Source organism: Rhincodon typus, chromosome 2, assembly GCF_021869965.1.
Source record: "Rhincodon typus isolate 14 chromosome 2, sRhiTyp1.1, whole genome shotgun sequence".
Taxonomy (NCBI): domain Eukaryota; kingdom Metazoa; phylum Chordata; class Chondrichthyes; order Orectolobiformes; family Rhincodontidae; genus Rhincodon; species Rhincodon typus.
The window spans coordinates 10,433,458-10,448,912 of record NC_063333.1 but is presented as its reverse complement, the minus strand read 5'-3'; the positions used below and the strand labels follow the sequence as shown (position 1 = coordinate 10,448,912).

Genomic DNA, 15,455 nt, shown 5'->3' with positions numbered 1-15,455 from the left:
TGAGGGGGATTCTTTTTTGGTTCTTATTGCGTGGACGGGGTGTGAGGGATGAGGTGCGGGAGATGTGGGAGACACAGTTGAGGGCGTTCTCGACCACCGAGGGGGGGAAGTTACGGTCCTTGAAAAACGAGGACAACTGAGATGTACGGGAGTGGAATGCCTCATCCTGGGAGCAGATGCGGCGGAGGCGAAGGAATTGGGAATAGGGGATAGCATTTTTGCAGGAAGGTGGGTGGGCGGAGGAGTATTCTAGGTAGCTGTGGGAGTCGGTGGGCTTGAAATGAATATCGGTTTCTAGGTGGTTGCCCGATATGGAGACAGAGAGGTCCAGGAAGGGGAGAGAAGTGTTAGAGATGGTCCAAGTAAACTTAAGGTTGGGGTGGAAGGTGTTAGTGAAGTGGATGAACTGTTCGAGCTCCTCGTGGGAGCATGAGGCGGCGCCGATACAGTCATCAATGTAACGGAGGAAGAGGTGGGGTTTAGGGCCGGTGTAGATACGGAAGAGGGATTGTTCCACGTAACCTACAAAGAGGCAGGCGTAGCTTGGGCCCATGCGGGTACCCATGGCTACCCCCTTTGTCTGTAGGAAGTGGGAGGAATTGAAAGAGAAGTTGTTGAGTGTGAGGACGAGTTCGGCTAAGCGGATGAGGGTATCAGTGGAGGGGGACTGGTCGGGCCTGCGGGACAGGAAGAAGCGGAGGGCCTTAAGGCCATCTGCATGGGGAATGCAGGTGTAGAGGGACTGGACGTCCGTGGTAAAGATGAGGTGTTGGGGACCGGGGAATTGGAAGTTCTGGAGGAGGTGGAGGGCGTGGGTGGTGTCACGAACATAGGTAGGGAGTTCCTGGACCATGGGGGAGAAAATGGAGTCTCGATAGTTGGAGATCAGTTCGGTGGGGCAGGAGCAGGTGGAGACAATGGGTCGACCAGGGCATTCAGGTTTGTGGATTTTGGGAAGGAGATAGAAGCGGGCAGTGCGAGGTTGGGGAACGATGAGGTTGGAGGCCGTGGATGGGAGGTCACCTGAGGTGATGAGGTTGTGGATGGTTTGGGAGATGATGGTTTGGTGCTCAGGGGTGGGGTCATGATCAAGGGGGCGGTAGGAGGAGGTGTCGGAGAGTTGGCGTCTGGCCTCGGCGATGTAGAGGTCAGTGCGCCATACTACAACTGCGCCTCCCTTGTCCGTGGGTTTTATGGTGAAGTTGGGATTGGAGCGGAGGGCTGCACGTTCTGCAGGGGAGAGGTTGGAGTGGGTGAGAGGGGTGGAGAGGTTGAGGCGATTGATGTCTCGATGGCAGTTGGAGATGAAGAGGTCGAGGGTGGGTAGGAGGCCTTGGGGTGGTGTCCAGGAGGAGGGGGTGTGTTGGAAGCGGGAGAAGGGGTCAGTAGAGGGAGGGTTAGGCTCGCGGTTGAAAAAGTAAGCGTGGATGTTCCCCTCCCCCTACCGCATCCCAAAACCAGTCCAGCTCGTCCCTGCCTCCCTAACCTGTTCTTCCTCCCACCTATCCCCTCCTCCCACCTCAAGCCGCACCTCCATCTCCTACCGACCAACCTCATCCCACCCCCTTGACCTGTCCGTCCTCCCTGGACTGACCTATCCCCTTCCTAACTCCCTATCTACACTCACCTTTACTGGCTCCATCCCCGCCTCTTCGACCTGTTTGTTTCCTCTCCACCTATCCTCTCCTCTATCCCTCTTCTATCCGCCTCCCACTCTCTCCCTAATTATTTCGGAACCCCCTTCCCCTCCCCCTTTTCTGATGAAGGGTCTAGGCCCGAAACGTCAGCCTCTCTGCTCCTATGATGCTGCTTGGCCTGCTGTGTTCATCCAGCCCTGCACCTTGTTGTCTCGGATTCTCCAGCATCTGCAGTTCCTACTATCACCGTAAATAAATATCCTGCTGTAGTTTTAATGGTGCCTTTGTGGGCCAGGATGAACAGGATTGCTGGCCAATGTTCCTCCATCATCCAATCAACCCAAAAATATCATATTTATCTCAACTGATCTATTCTAAATTCTTCAATTGGCACAGTTTTCATTGCATTAGCATCCCCTATTTGTCGAAATGTTCAAAATACTCTCTTTCTCGTAACCCTTTTGCAACTCCTCTCTTCCCTTCTCGTGCTACACTCCCTCACCTCCCCAGCTTTGCCAACCTTGGTAGGACTTTGGTAAGCACTGAGTTGCTGCCATGTTTGCCTATGTATTTTAGAATCATATAGCACAGGAGGAAGCCATTCAACCCTTCATACCCGTGTCAGTTCCATAAAAAAGCTGTCCAGTTAAAAATCTACTTACCTACTCCTTGCAAATAGCCCTACAATTTTTTCTATCTCAAATACAAATCCAATTCCCTCCTAAAGCTGCTATTGATTCTGTTTGCAGCAGCCAGTCAGGATTTCAAGAGATCATGTGGAAGTGGGCAGGCATTTTATTCTCAGTCTTTGTAGCGTCCACTTTGCCCATCAGAGACAACCCTGAGAAGATATGATAACTCCCTTCCTTCCTGGCTGCCCATATTTCAATCTGCCCTCGTATCCCATCACACCTCTCCCTAAGGTAAGCAAAGCTTTCCCACCCAATGCTGCCTTGATTTACCTTACTCCAGATTGATTGCCGTCTTCCTTATAAGCTGCCTGAAGTATTGACAGCATCTGCTACCAATCTCTGATGCTGCCAGGACTGTTAGTCCAGAAGATGTGACCTCCTTCCCAGTAAAGGATGCAAATATCCCTTTCAACCTGTTCAAGCCACCTGCAGCATTTTATTGCTGCAAAACAGCTTTTCTTTGCTGGTCAGTCTGTGACTTTTTAGTCAGGGGCATGGATGAACTCCCCCACCCATGATAATCTTCAGCACATTGATTCTGAACTGAAGGAAGATTGAAATCTGACAGCTTATGTACCTTTGAAAGTAGAGAGGGTGGAGGAAGAACAAGGGGGATATTATGAGTAGAGTTGAACAGGTTTGATTTTGATCTGCTGGAGTTTTCAAAAATGAATGTTAATCTTATTATAACAAGTAAGATCTTGAGGGGTTTGGGTAGGGTGGATATTCAAAAAATGTTTCCTCTTGTGAGAAAGACTTCTGAGACATGGATGAAGAAATATTTTTTCTTGCTCAAAGGGTCATTTGTGTGTGAAATTTTCTTGCCCAGCTGGTAGTGGAGACTGGGCCTTTAAATATTTTCAAGGTTTGATGGACAAGGGAGTTGTCTGCACCCTATAGCCGTCAGGAAATTGGAACTGTAATCACAAGCAGATCGACCATGATCTTATTGAAAGGTGGAGCAGGCCCAAGGAGCCAAATGGCCTACTCCCGCTCCTAAGTCCTGTGTTCCTTTCACAGGGCTGGGTAAAGGTTGGGAGAGATTAGGTAACAAATGTGTAATTGAACAAAAATGACAAAGAGAATGGTAATGGTTGTAGTAGAGAAACAAAATATTTGTCCAGAGTGAATCTGAATGGTAGAATGTTGAACAGCTCAGTCTGGAAGCAAAAACACAAAGCAGGGTTTAGACCAACATTTCAGGAGGGAAAACACGTATCTAAGTGGGACAGACTTCATAATCTGAAATCTTTGAACTCAATGTTGTGTGCAGGTGGCTGTAAAATGCCTAATTAGAAGAATTTGCACTGAGATTCATTGGAACATTGCAGAAGGCTAAGGACAGAAATGTGAGCATGGATTAAAGTGGAAAACAACTAGAAACTTGGGGCATACTTGTTAACTGAGCAGAAGTGTTCTGCAAAGTAGTCACCCACCCTGTGTTTCATCCTCCCCTAAAGAGGTTACTGGATTTTGAGCAGTGAATATAATAGATTAGAGAAGTACTAAAGTACAGTACTAATGAGCTACATGAAAGGATTGTCTGGGGCCTTATATAGGGAAGTTAGAGAGGATGAAAGGACAGGTGTTACACTTGTGATGGTTTCGTGGAATGGTGCCATGGGGAGGGAATAATGTATTAGGGTCATTAAGGAGTGGACCACGGTATTGCCAAGGGATGATTCCTTTAGAATGGTGATTTGGGACAAGAGAAGATATATTTGGTGGTGGCCTAATGCAGGACGTAGTGAAAATGCAGAAGATAATCCTTTGAATGTGGAGGCTTTTGCGTGGAAGATTGGTACAAATTAGTTAAGGTACCTGTGGGAATCGGCAAGCTTATCACGTGTAGAATCATAGAATCCGTACAGTGTGGAAATAGGCCATTCGGCCCAACAAGTCTACACCGACGCTCACAGCATTCCACCCAGACCCATTCCCCCATGACCCACCCAATCTACACATCCCTGAACACAACAGGCAATTTAGCATGGCCAATCTACCTACCCTGCACAGCATTGGACAGTGGGAGGGAACCGGAGCAGCTGGAGGAAACCCACGCAGACACTGGGAGAAAGTGCAAACTCCACACAGACAGTCACCTGAGGGTGGAATCCAACCCAGGCCCCTGGCGCTGTGAGGCAGCAGTGCTAACCACTGAGCCACCTTGCCACCCATATACTGTGATGTGTCATCTCCGAAGAGAAATCTATCCCTTGGAATGGAGATATAGGAGTCGAGGGAGGGAAGGGATGCATCGGAGATGGACCATATGAAGATGAGTGAAGGGCGGAGTTTGGAAGCTAAATTTTAAGAAGTTTTCCAGTTCCGGCCAAAAGCAGGAAATGGGCACTGATACAGACGTTCACAGTCGTAGTTGTTCACAGTCTACCCTATTTCGAAGATCTTTAGTGTTGTGACAAGAGCTTTAAGCAGTGCCCCAGATATCCTCCCATTACCACCATTCCACCTCTACCCCACCACCACCTTTTTATGCAGCACCCCCTACCCCCACATCTGGTCCTGAAGAAGGGTAATACCCGAGATGTTGACTGCTCGTTTCCTCCAGATGCTGCCTGGCCTGCTGCGTTCTTCCAGTCTCCTGTTTATCTGCTCCAGATGATGTCTGATTAGTGTACATTGTTTAATAACAATGCTGTAATAATTGATATGATTTCTGCCTCAATCCCATCTTGTCACCTCTACTCCCAAGACCTGATTTGAGTGACAAACTTTAATCACAATGAGAAAAGCATGATTTTAAGGAGTGAACTGAACTAATTTTATCTTTAACCTAAGAAAAATAAAAGTAACAAGGAAGTTCTTACCACATTTGACGCCAAGATCGAGTGAAAGTAATATGTTTGGGTTTAAACCAGACACACTTGTATTGGAATGAGATGAATACTGAATGACCTCTTCATCTTCCTACTTTTTACAATATTCTGTCTTTTTTTATGAACTGTAAAGCATCAAAACTTGGAACTGGCAAGTCTGGTTGTTTCAATAATCCGGATGTTGAACAGATCATTTGGCAAAAATCCCAAATGCTATCTTAAGGGTTCCAGTGCTTCAGACCATCGAAATCTTAGTGCATTTTGTTTTTCATTTTAGCATGAGGTTATTGCTTCTTTGGTGATTCAGACTATAATGGAGTTTGCTAACAAGCCATAAATCTGGCTCAAGTAAGATTTTTTTTAAGCTCATATTGCTCAGTATTTTGAGCAGTTCCTTTCTTTCCGTGCATCAGGAATGCACAGTTTCTTGATATCTAATTTCGAATGCTGGAGTGTGAACTGTCAGAGGAACTGGTAGATGCAGGTACAGTTACAACATTGAAAAGACATTTGGACAGGTACATGGATAGTAAAGGTTTAGAGGTATATGGACCAAACGCGGGCAATTGAGACTAGTTGAGTTTAGTTTAGTTTAGTTTGGAGTTGGACTGAAGGGCCTGTTTCCATCCTGTATGACTCTATGACTTTACAGTTATACTTCCCAGAGCTTGGACGTTGAGAATTGTAGTAAGTGTTTGGCGATTTGGCCTCTTCGGCCTGCTCCACTGTTAAATAAGAACTTAACTCCACTTTCCAGCCAGCTTTCCCATAATCCTCACTCACTTGACAATAATAAATCTGCCCAACTGAGCCTTGAATAAATTTAGTGATCCAGACTCCACTGCTCACTAAGAAGAGAATTCCAAACAATAAAATTCTCTGAGAGAATAAATTTCTCTTCACGTTTGTTCTAAACAAAAGACTCAGAAGGAGAATCAACTTGATTAATTGATTTATTGTTGTCACATGTACAGATACAGTGAAAGTGTTGTTTTGTGTGCTATATGTGGAGATCATACCATACAAAGTGCATCAGGCTGCAGAACAGAGTGCAGAATACAGTGTTGAAGCTGCAGAGAAGGTGCTAGAAAGATATCAGAATTAACATTTGAGAGGTCAGTTCAAAAGTCTGATAATGGGCGAAGAAGCTGTTCTTGAATTTATTCGTACGTATATTCAAACTTTTATACCTTCTGCCCGATGGATGAGGGTGGAAGAGAGTATAATTGAAGGGGGGTCTTTGATTATGTTGGTTGCTTTCCTGAGGCTGTGGGAAGTATAGATGGAGTCAGTGGATGGAACGCTGGTTTGCGTGATGGACTGGGCAGTGTTCGTGATTGTCTGTAATTTCTTGGGGTCTTGGGAAGAGCATTTGCCATAAAACACAGATGCATCCAGATAGGATGCTTTCCATGGTGCAGCTTTAAAAATTGGTAAGAGTCCTTGTGGACATGTTGAATTTCCTTAGCCTCTTGGAGAAGTAGAGACATTATTATTCTTTCTTGACCATCGTGTTGACATGAGTGGATAAGGAGAGATTGGTGATCATCACTCCCAGGAACTTGGTGCTCTCGACCATTTCCAACTCAGCACCACTGATACTGACAGGTTCATGCCTTCCACTCTGCTTCCTAAAGTCAATGACCAGCTCCTTCATTTTGCTGACTTTGATGGAAAGATTGTTGTCTTCATACCATGCTGCTAAGCACTCAATTGCTTTTCTGAATTCTGTCTCGTCAAATCTCAAACAATGACGTACAAAGGTGATGTCGTCAGCAAACCTGTAAATGGAGTTGGGGCAGAATTTGGCCACACGGTCATATGTGTATTAGGAGAATAATAGGAGACGGAGTATGCAGTCTTGCTGGGCACCAGTGTTGAGGATTATTGTGGAGGAGGTGGTGTTGCCTATTCTTGCTGATTGCAACCCATGGGTCAGGACGTCAAGAATTCAATACAGAGAAGGGAGCCTAAACCCAGGTCTCGGAATTTAGAGATGAGTTTTTTTGGAATTATGCTGTTGAGGGCGGAACTGTAGTTAATAAGTAGGAGCCTGACATAGGTATTTTTGTTATCCAGATGTTCCAGGAATGAGTGTAGGGCCAGAGAGATGACATCTGCTGTGTCCCTGTTGCGCTGGTAGGCGAATTGCAAAGGATCAAGGCAGTTTGGTAGGCTGGAGTTGATGTGAACCATGACTAACCTGTTGAAGGACATCATAATTATGGAGGTCAGATCCACTGGGTGGTAGTCATTGAGGCATGCTGCATGATTTTTCTTTGGCACTGGGATGATGGTGGTCTTGAAGCAGATGGGGACTTCAAATCGTAGTAAGGAAAGCTTAAAGATGTCTGCGAATACTCCTGCTGGCTGGTCCACACAGGATCTGAGTGAAGTGACAAGGGTCTTGTCTGCCAGCTGGAGACCTGGCAAGAAATGCCTACTGTCTTTTCCTGGAAAGGCTTTGCCAATCTAATGATAATCAGACAGTTGCAAGGCCACCAGTCTAAAATCATATCCTGAGCACAGAAATCCTACCTGACCAATCAGAGGCCAACAATTAACAATTTATTATTAATACTGTAACTTTAGCAGAGAAAACTACACAACAAGGTAATCCAATTAATGTCTATGAATTAAAACCAATCTTCATTGATCATAACCCCCACTGACACACAGACAGATACCATTAAGGAATGAATTACGAAGTAAATAAGGGTTGTAATTTGCCAGTTCAGTAAGTGTTTCAATGATGAATATTAGGTCTTTATGGGATCCTCGCACGATGTTTTATATTATAGCACATGGGATTGGATCTTGCTTGATTTCCAGAGTTACCACTCAATGCAAACAGCTTCCAGCAGGCTCCAAGGGATATTCACTTACTTCTTATAAACTGGGACTCGCTTCTCAGAACATTCAATAATTCTTTAATTAAACATAAAACTAGAGAGAGTAACTCAAACAAACTTCCCAATCCAGCAGCTTCTGAGCACGCAGCCTTCTGCCCAAATAAAACCTAGTTAAAACCAGTTCAATCTATGGTTTCTCCTTCTTTTTCAATGTTCTTTGTGTTTGGCTGGCCAGACCGGCTTCCCCTTCATTGACCAATGCAACATCTAACCAGTTGCTAGTCCTTGACCATAACACATCCTGGTGTTGGAACGTACAGTATTCCTAGAATGGTAATTAACCTGCACTTATCTTTCTAGGCCAGTTTCCATTTGCAAACATCAATTTATTCATTCTCTTTATTTCAAAAGAAGCTGCTGTTCGAAGTTCGATTCTCAACTTTAACTCGCAGTTCCAAGCAAAAATGAGAAAAGTAAAGAAAAAAACGATCGTGGTCTCAACACAGAACATAGTCAAGTTTCGGGAGGGTGTGTTGGAGATTTCACAGGTTGGGAGTTGCAGTGAGATGGGGATGGAGCAGTTGAAAGCAAGGGCAAGACATGACTCCCAGTGGTCAAGCCCCTACTCAATGTCCTGACCTTGATCAGGCACTGTCTTTGATTAATGGTTCTCCCCAGTTCTCTGAGGTCACAAGCACTCTGCAGGTCAAGAAAGCCGCATAGTAACAAGCACCTACTGCATTTGGGTTAATCCAGTGATGCAAGCTGAGACCCTTAAATGGTGAACAATTGGCCCTTTCATTCAAAATAACTCTGGTAGAGGTAGGAATGCGGCAAATTGAGGCCACCACAAATTTATTTAGTTAAGTGTTCTTTCCACCTCCAAGCTCACCATCGACAAGAGCAAAAGATTTGTCCCATAATTTTAACCTGTCCCCTAGTTCTAAATTCCCCATGAGAGGAAATATTCAGGTCCCCTCCGAAAACAACACGTTTTTTTACATATGCCATTCTCCTAAATAGCAGTAAGTATAGGCCTAATCTGCCTAATTTCTCCTCATATGTTATCCCAGGAATCAGACAAGTGACCTTCTCTGGACTGCTTTCAATGCAAGGATGCTGTTACCTCAGCCAAAACTGTATACATTACTCCAGATAAGATCTCACCCACGTCCTGCATATTTGTAGCAAGATTTACTTACTTTTAGAACCAATCCCCTTGAAATTCATCCTTTATTTGTCTTCCTAAATACTTGCTGTACCTGCAGCATTCCATAATCCCATCCTATTTAAATAATATACTGCACTTCCATCCTTCCTGCCAAAATGGACAAATTTGCATTTTCCTGCCTTATATACCATTTGCCAAATTTTTGCCCACTTACATAACGTATCTATATTCTTTTGAAGGCTCTTTGTATCCTCAACATAACATGCTTTCCTAACTAAGAGATAGCAAGAACTGCAGATGCTGGAGTCAGAGATAATTTCTGAAGAAGGGTCCCGACCTGAAACGTCAACTTTCCTGCTCCTCTGATGCTGCCTGGCCTGCTGTGTTCCTCCAGCTCCACCCTCTGTTATCTATGCTTTCCTAACTAACTTGTTCTTCCACTTTTTCTGTTGATTCATGACATGTTGCTGTTGCTGGCTAGGCCAGCATTTATTGCCCATCCATAAGTACCTGTTGGGGATCTGCATTCTCTAACCAGAGCAGACTATGTGGTGTAGATGCACCCATAATGTTGTTAATGAGATTGTGTTGGGGGTGCAAGAGAGGTCATTTGCTCTAGACCTCAGCCAATATCTGTACATTATGCGAGACAAGCCCTACTGCTGCAAGTATGAAATGAAGCCAATAAAATTCTAACTTAATGAGACACCTGATCAGAATACAGAGACTTCTCATGAGGTTTAATAGGCTGCTTCAACTTTAACAAGGTTATTAACATGGCTGTTGAGCACATCTGAGATTGACAAAAATGGTTGTGATTTAGAAGCAATCTGACAGCTCCCTTTGGCTGCCTTAATGCCATTTGGAGCCAAATGATATACTGTTTGATCCAAACTATTATTTTGTGGTAAGTCTGCTTCTTTTCGCTATGATATTCAAAGCTGGAAACTTGTTGGATGTCTCAGTGGTACATGTGCTTGTACATGTTCACTGTAGATTGGAATGTTCAAGCAAAGGTTATAACTACTCAAAGGAAGCCATGCATCTTGTATGGCAAGAACCAGCTTTAAACCTGTACATTGTAGAGGTCACATGTCTGACCTAAAAATGTTTTTAAAGGTTGGAAAGAGAAGGTAAGATATTATCATGAGTACCTCTCAGAATTTGTAAATACACTGCCACAGCTTTCAATCAATGATTTTTAAAATTTAATTTGGGAACTTAGGTCCTAAAGTAGAGGAAAATTGCATTTTAGTTTTCAGTTCTCTCAAAATATATTTTCATTGAAACGAATATGTTCATATTTTTAAAGCGAGAAAATCATTTTGAACTGTGAGTTAAAAAGACTATTTATAAGAAGTCATGTGATTTTAGCTAAATGACGAACAGCCACCCGGGGAGATAATAGCTGAAATATTTGCTGATGAGGTTTTACAATCCATAGAGAAAGGGGTCAGAGCAGGTTAATTCAAAAAGAAGAGGTCAATAATAGAAGGAGTGTTGTTGGCATTCTCAATGCAATCAGCACGGGGTAGGAGTCCTGAAGCACTAGAAATTGTAGAGTCATACAAATGTACAATACAGAAACAGATGTACAATACAGAAACAGACCCTTCGGTCCAATTCGTCCGTCCCAACCGGATATTCCACATTTCTCGTCCTATTTACCAGCCCAGATGCCAAATAAATGTTCTAATTGTACCAGCCTCCATCACCACCTCTGGCAGCTCATTCCTTGCACACACCACCCTGCGTGAAAATGTTTCCCCTTAGGTCCTTTTCAAATCTTACCCCTCTCACCTTTAACCTATGCCCTCTGATTTTGAACTCCCCTACCCTGGGGAAAAGACCTTGACTATTCAGCTTATCCAGGCCTCTCCTGATTTTATAAACTTCTTTAAGGTCACCCCTTATCCTCTGATACTTCAGGGAAAATAGCCACAGTCTATTCAGCATCTCCTTATAGCTCAAACCTTTCAATCCTGGCAGTATCCTTGTAAATCTTTTCTGAACGCTTTCAAGTTTCAAAACATCTTTCCTACAGCAGGGAGACCAGAATTGAATGCAGCATCCAAAAGTCTCCGAACCAGTGTCCTGTACAGCCACAACATGTCCTCCCAATTCCTACACTCAATGTGCTGACCAATAAAGGCAAGCATACCAAACACCGCCTTCAATATCCTGTCTACCTGCAACTCCACTTCCAAGGAACTATGAACCTGCACCCCAAGGTCCCTTTGATCGGCAAAGGTCCCCGTGAACCTACCATTAAGTGCATAAGTCCTGGCCTGATTTGCCCTACCAAAATACAAACCTCACATTTGTCTAGATTAAACTTAATCTGCCACTCCTCGGCCCATTTGCCTATCGGATCAAGGTCCCATTATAGTCTGAACTAGCCTTTTGCACTATCCATTACACCACTAATTTTGGTGTCATCTGCAAACTTACAATGGAAAGAAATCTCTAGAAAGCTAAAGGAAGAAGGTTATAGAGGTGTCAGAGAGGAAGACATCATACAAGACTGTTGAAAACATGAGTTTAAGGAATTCATGTTGAAAAGTAATAGTGAGTTAGGTTAGCAGCCATTTTTAAAGGTTTCAAGGAGAGGCGTTAATTGAAGAGTGAATTGAGCAATTCACACAATATTTCAAAAGTGGAATCTAATTATAGCCTTCCAATTGGGCGAGAAGCTTTAGCTTAGACATAGAGGTGCTGCTTCTGAGGTTTGAGTGACTATAGGGTTATTACTGAGGTGAAGGGGATAAGTTGTTCCTTCTGATGTTTGGACTGAAATTGTTTGAAATAGCTGTTGTGTAGTATAGTATGGTTTGTGTTTTTTTCCTTTGAATACTAAACTTGAATGACCTTCTATTAAAGTACATTGGCAGCTCTTGTGAATAAAAACATAGAAGATAGCAGCAGGACAAGGCCATTCGGCCCCTTGAACCTGCTCCGCCATTCTTCACAATCATGGCTGATCTTTCAACTCAATAGCCTAATCCTGTTTTCTTCCCATAACCTTCAATCCCATTTGCCCCAAATGCTATATCTAGCTGCCTTTTGAATACATCCAATATTTTGGCAAGAACTATTTCCTGTTGTAATGAATTCCACACGCTCACCACTCTTTGGGTAAAGAACTGTCTCCTCATCTCCGTCCCAAATGGTCTACCCCGAATCTTCATACTGTGACTCCCGGTTCTGGACACACTCCCCATTGGGAGCATTCTCCCTGAATCTACCCTGTCTAGTCCTTTTAGAATTTTATCAGTCTCTATGAGATCCCTCCTCATTCACCTGAGCTCCAATGAAAACAATCCTAACCTAGTTAATCGCTCATCATATGTCAGTCCCACCATCCCAGGAATTAGCCTGGTATACCTCTGCTGCAGTCCCTCGAGAGCAAGAGCGTCCTTCCACAGAAAAGGAGACCAAAACTGCATACAGTATTCCAGGTGTGGTCTCACCAAGGCCCTGTATAACTGCAACAACACATCCCTGCTCCTAAACTCAACCTCTCACGATGAAGGCCAACATTCCATTTGCCTTCTTTACTGCCTGCTGCACCTGCATACTTACCTTCAGCGACTGGTGCACAAAGACACCCAGGTCCCACTGCACACTCCCCTCTCCCAATTTACAGCCCTTCAAGTAGTAATCTGTTGTCTTGTTTTTGCTTCCAAAGTGAATAACCTCACATTTATCCAAATTATACTGCATCTGCCATTGATTTGTCGACTCACCCAACCTGTCCAGATCACTGAATACTTTCAGTGACTGACCTGCATGATAAACAAAAAGGAAAAATAAAATTTATGGTCTATCAAGCTAGGTTTCCCTCTGGGCTCTGACTTGTCCTGCATTACCATCAACTGGGATCATGTTAATTTGCAACTTCTCCCTGGTAGGATTCTGCAACATGCAGGGAAGAGATTAACTTTACGTATCTAATGATGTCTAGGTTCAATATCCTCTTTTTTTTGTTGGAAAAGTGTTTTTGTGAAAGCTATGATGTTGGTGCAAATCAGCAGACAATATGTTAAAACTATCCTTGTTTCAAACAAATAACTGATTCATTGTCATGAAATTTTGTATAGAAGAAGGCCATTTAGCCCATTTTTGAAGAAGCTTTCTAATGGGTCTAACACCCCTGTGCTCACAAAAATCGCAGCAATTTTTTGCTCTTCAAGTATATTTCCACTTCACTTTGAAATTTGCCGTTAAATTGGCTTTCTCCTTTCCAGTTCATCATAATTCACTACACAAAGGTCCCATCACTGCTTGGTTTTTCCGCCAATTATTTAAAATCTTCCTTCTCTGGTTACCAGCCACCAGACAGTGGATACTGGTACTCTGCATATAATTTATTAAATACAACAAACATCAATACAGTAAAGCAGAGGTGCTTACACCAATACTCATAGCCTTCTCTATTGCTACCTATCTATTGCTCCAGCATATTCTTCCTCAACATTCAATCTAAGGAATTCCTGATTTAGTCACATGTAGAACCTGGCCAGATGCATATCGTATTCCGACTATTATGTGATTAAAAGTGAAACCATATAACCCAATTTCTTTTCTTCTACAATCTTATGGGTTTTCAAAATCAACTTTGGTATTTCCTAACCATTAATTTTTGATTTTATCTCATCTTTTCTCTCATTCATTTTTAACCTTGGCGAAGTCCTGCATTTATGAGCCCTGCTCCTTGACCTGGTTTTCCCAATAGCATCAAATTTTCAAAAAACCGTAAAGCATAGTCATTGAAAAGTGCTGTTCCGATTTAAAAACTTTGTTTGACCATTCTAAATGGTGTTTAAAAATCTATAACAAAAGCATCCAGTACTTCCATGCTATCACATGAAGGTGTTACTTTGCAAAACCATTAATAAAAAATATAGAATGTAACTCCTTGTACCTTACATCAGTAGGCGATCCATTGCAGGTTGATTGTACTGTGGCCCATATTTAGTGTGGTTATCTTGACTCTTTCTTTAGCGCAAGATAACCTAGAATAAATGAGGAAGTTCAGCACCTGCTGTTAGACTCCCCAGATCTCGCTCTGTAAAGAAAGCCTGAAGCTCCAGTAGAGGAAGGCAATGGAGGGAGATGAAGAGGAATGAAATAGTAGAGAAGGTGCTAGCTACAGGTTTTTGATAATATTCTGCTTCCCATCCTATTTTGTATTCCACCTCATTTGTCATCAAACTATATCAGGAAACTGTCATAGCTCCCCCTATCTCAAGTGAACTCTGCCCATGAACCATGCTCCTCTATTTCAGATTTTTTTTTCATTCATAGAGTGTGGATGTCACTGGGTGGGTCAGCAATTATTGTCCATCCCTTGAGAAGCTGGTGGTCAGCTGCATCCTTGAACTGCTGCCATTTCAAGTAGGTAAACCCAAAATGCAATTTGGGGGAAGTTCCAAGATTTTTACGTAACAACACTGAAGGAACAATAAATAGACAATATATTTCCGAGTCAGGATGAAGATTGGCTTAGAGGGGAACTTGCAGGTGATGGTGTTCCCAAGTATCTGCTGCACTTATCCTTCTAAATGGTCACTGTTGTGGATTTCAAAGGTGCTATCTAAGGAATTTTGGTGAATTTCTTCAGTGCACTCTGCAGGTCATCTTTACTGCTTTGATGGAGGCACTGCATGTTTGTGGATATCGTGCCAATCAACTTGGCTGCTTTGTCTTGGATGGTGTCAAGCTTCTTGAGTGTTGTTGGAACTGCACTCATCCATATGACTGAGGATTATTATGTCACACTCCTGACTTGTCCCTTGTAGATGGTGGACAGGCTTTGGGGTTTCAGGATGTGGGCTAGTAGAAGAGTTAGCAGTGAGGAATAGAATATTATCAAAAACCTAGGTCATCTTGTGCTTCTTCCAGCTGTTGATAGCATCAGATTCAGCAATGATAATGCTGTTGATGTCAAGGATTGATGGTTAGATTCTCTGTTGCTGGAGCTGGTCATTGACTGCCACTTGTAAGTCCACACCTAGATATTGTCCAGGTCTTGCTGCAGTTGGACATGGACTGCTTCATTATCTGAGGATTCTTGAATGCTGTTTGTGCAATCATCAATGAACATCTCCAATTTTGACCTAATGACATTGATGAAGCAGCTTCAGAGATATCATAGAGCTGAGGTGGCTAATCTTCAACAGCCCCAACCACTTTCCTTTGTGAGACAACAAGGTGCAGGGCTGGATGAACACAGCAGGCCAAGCAGCATCATAGGAGCAGAGAGG

At 43.3% G+C, this 15,455-nt stretch overlaps 1 protein-coding gene across 1 annotated transcript in view; it reads left to right on the top strand.

The window, feature by feature from the left end:
* The window catches only part of LOC109921859 (sodium channel protein type 4 subunit alpha-like), a 1,322,739-nt gene that overhangs the window by 772,738 nt on the left and 534,546 nt on the right, over positions 1–15,455 (top strand). The window lies entirely within an intron of this gene.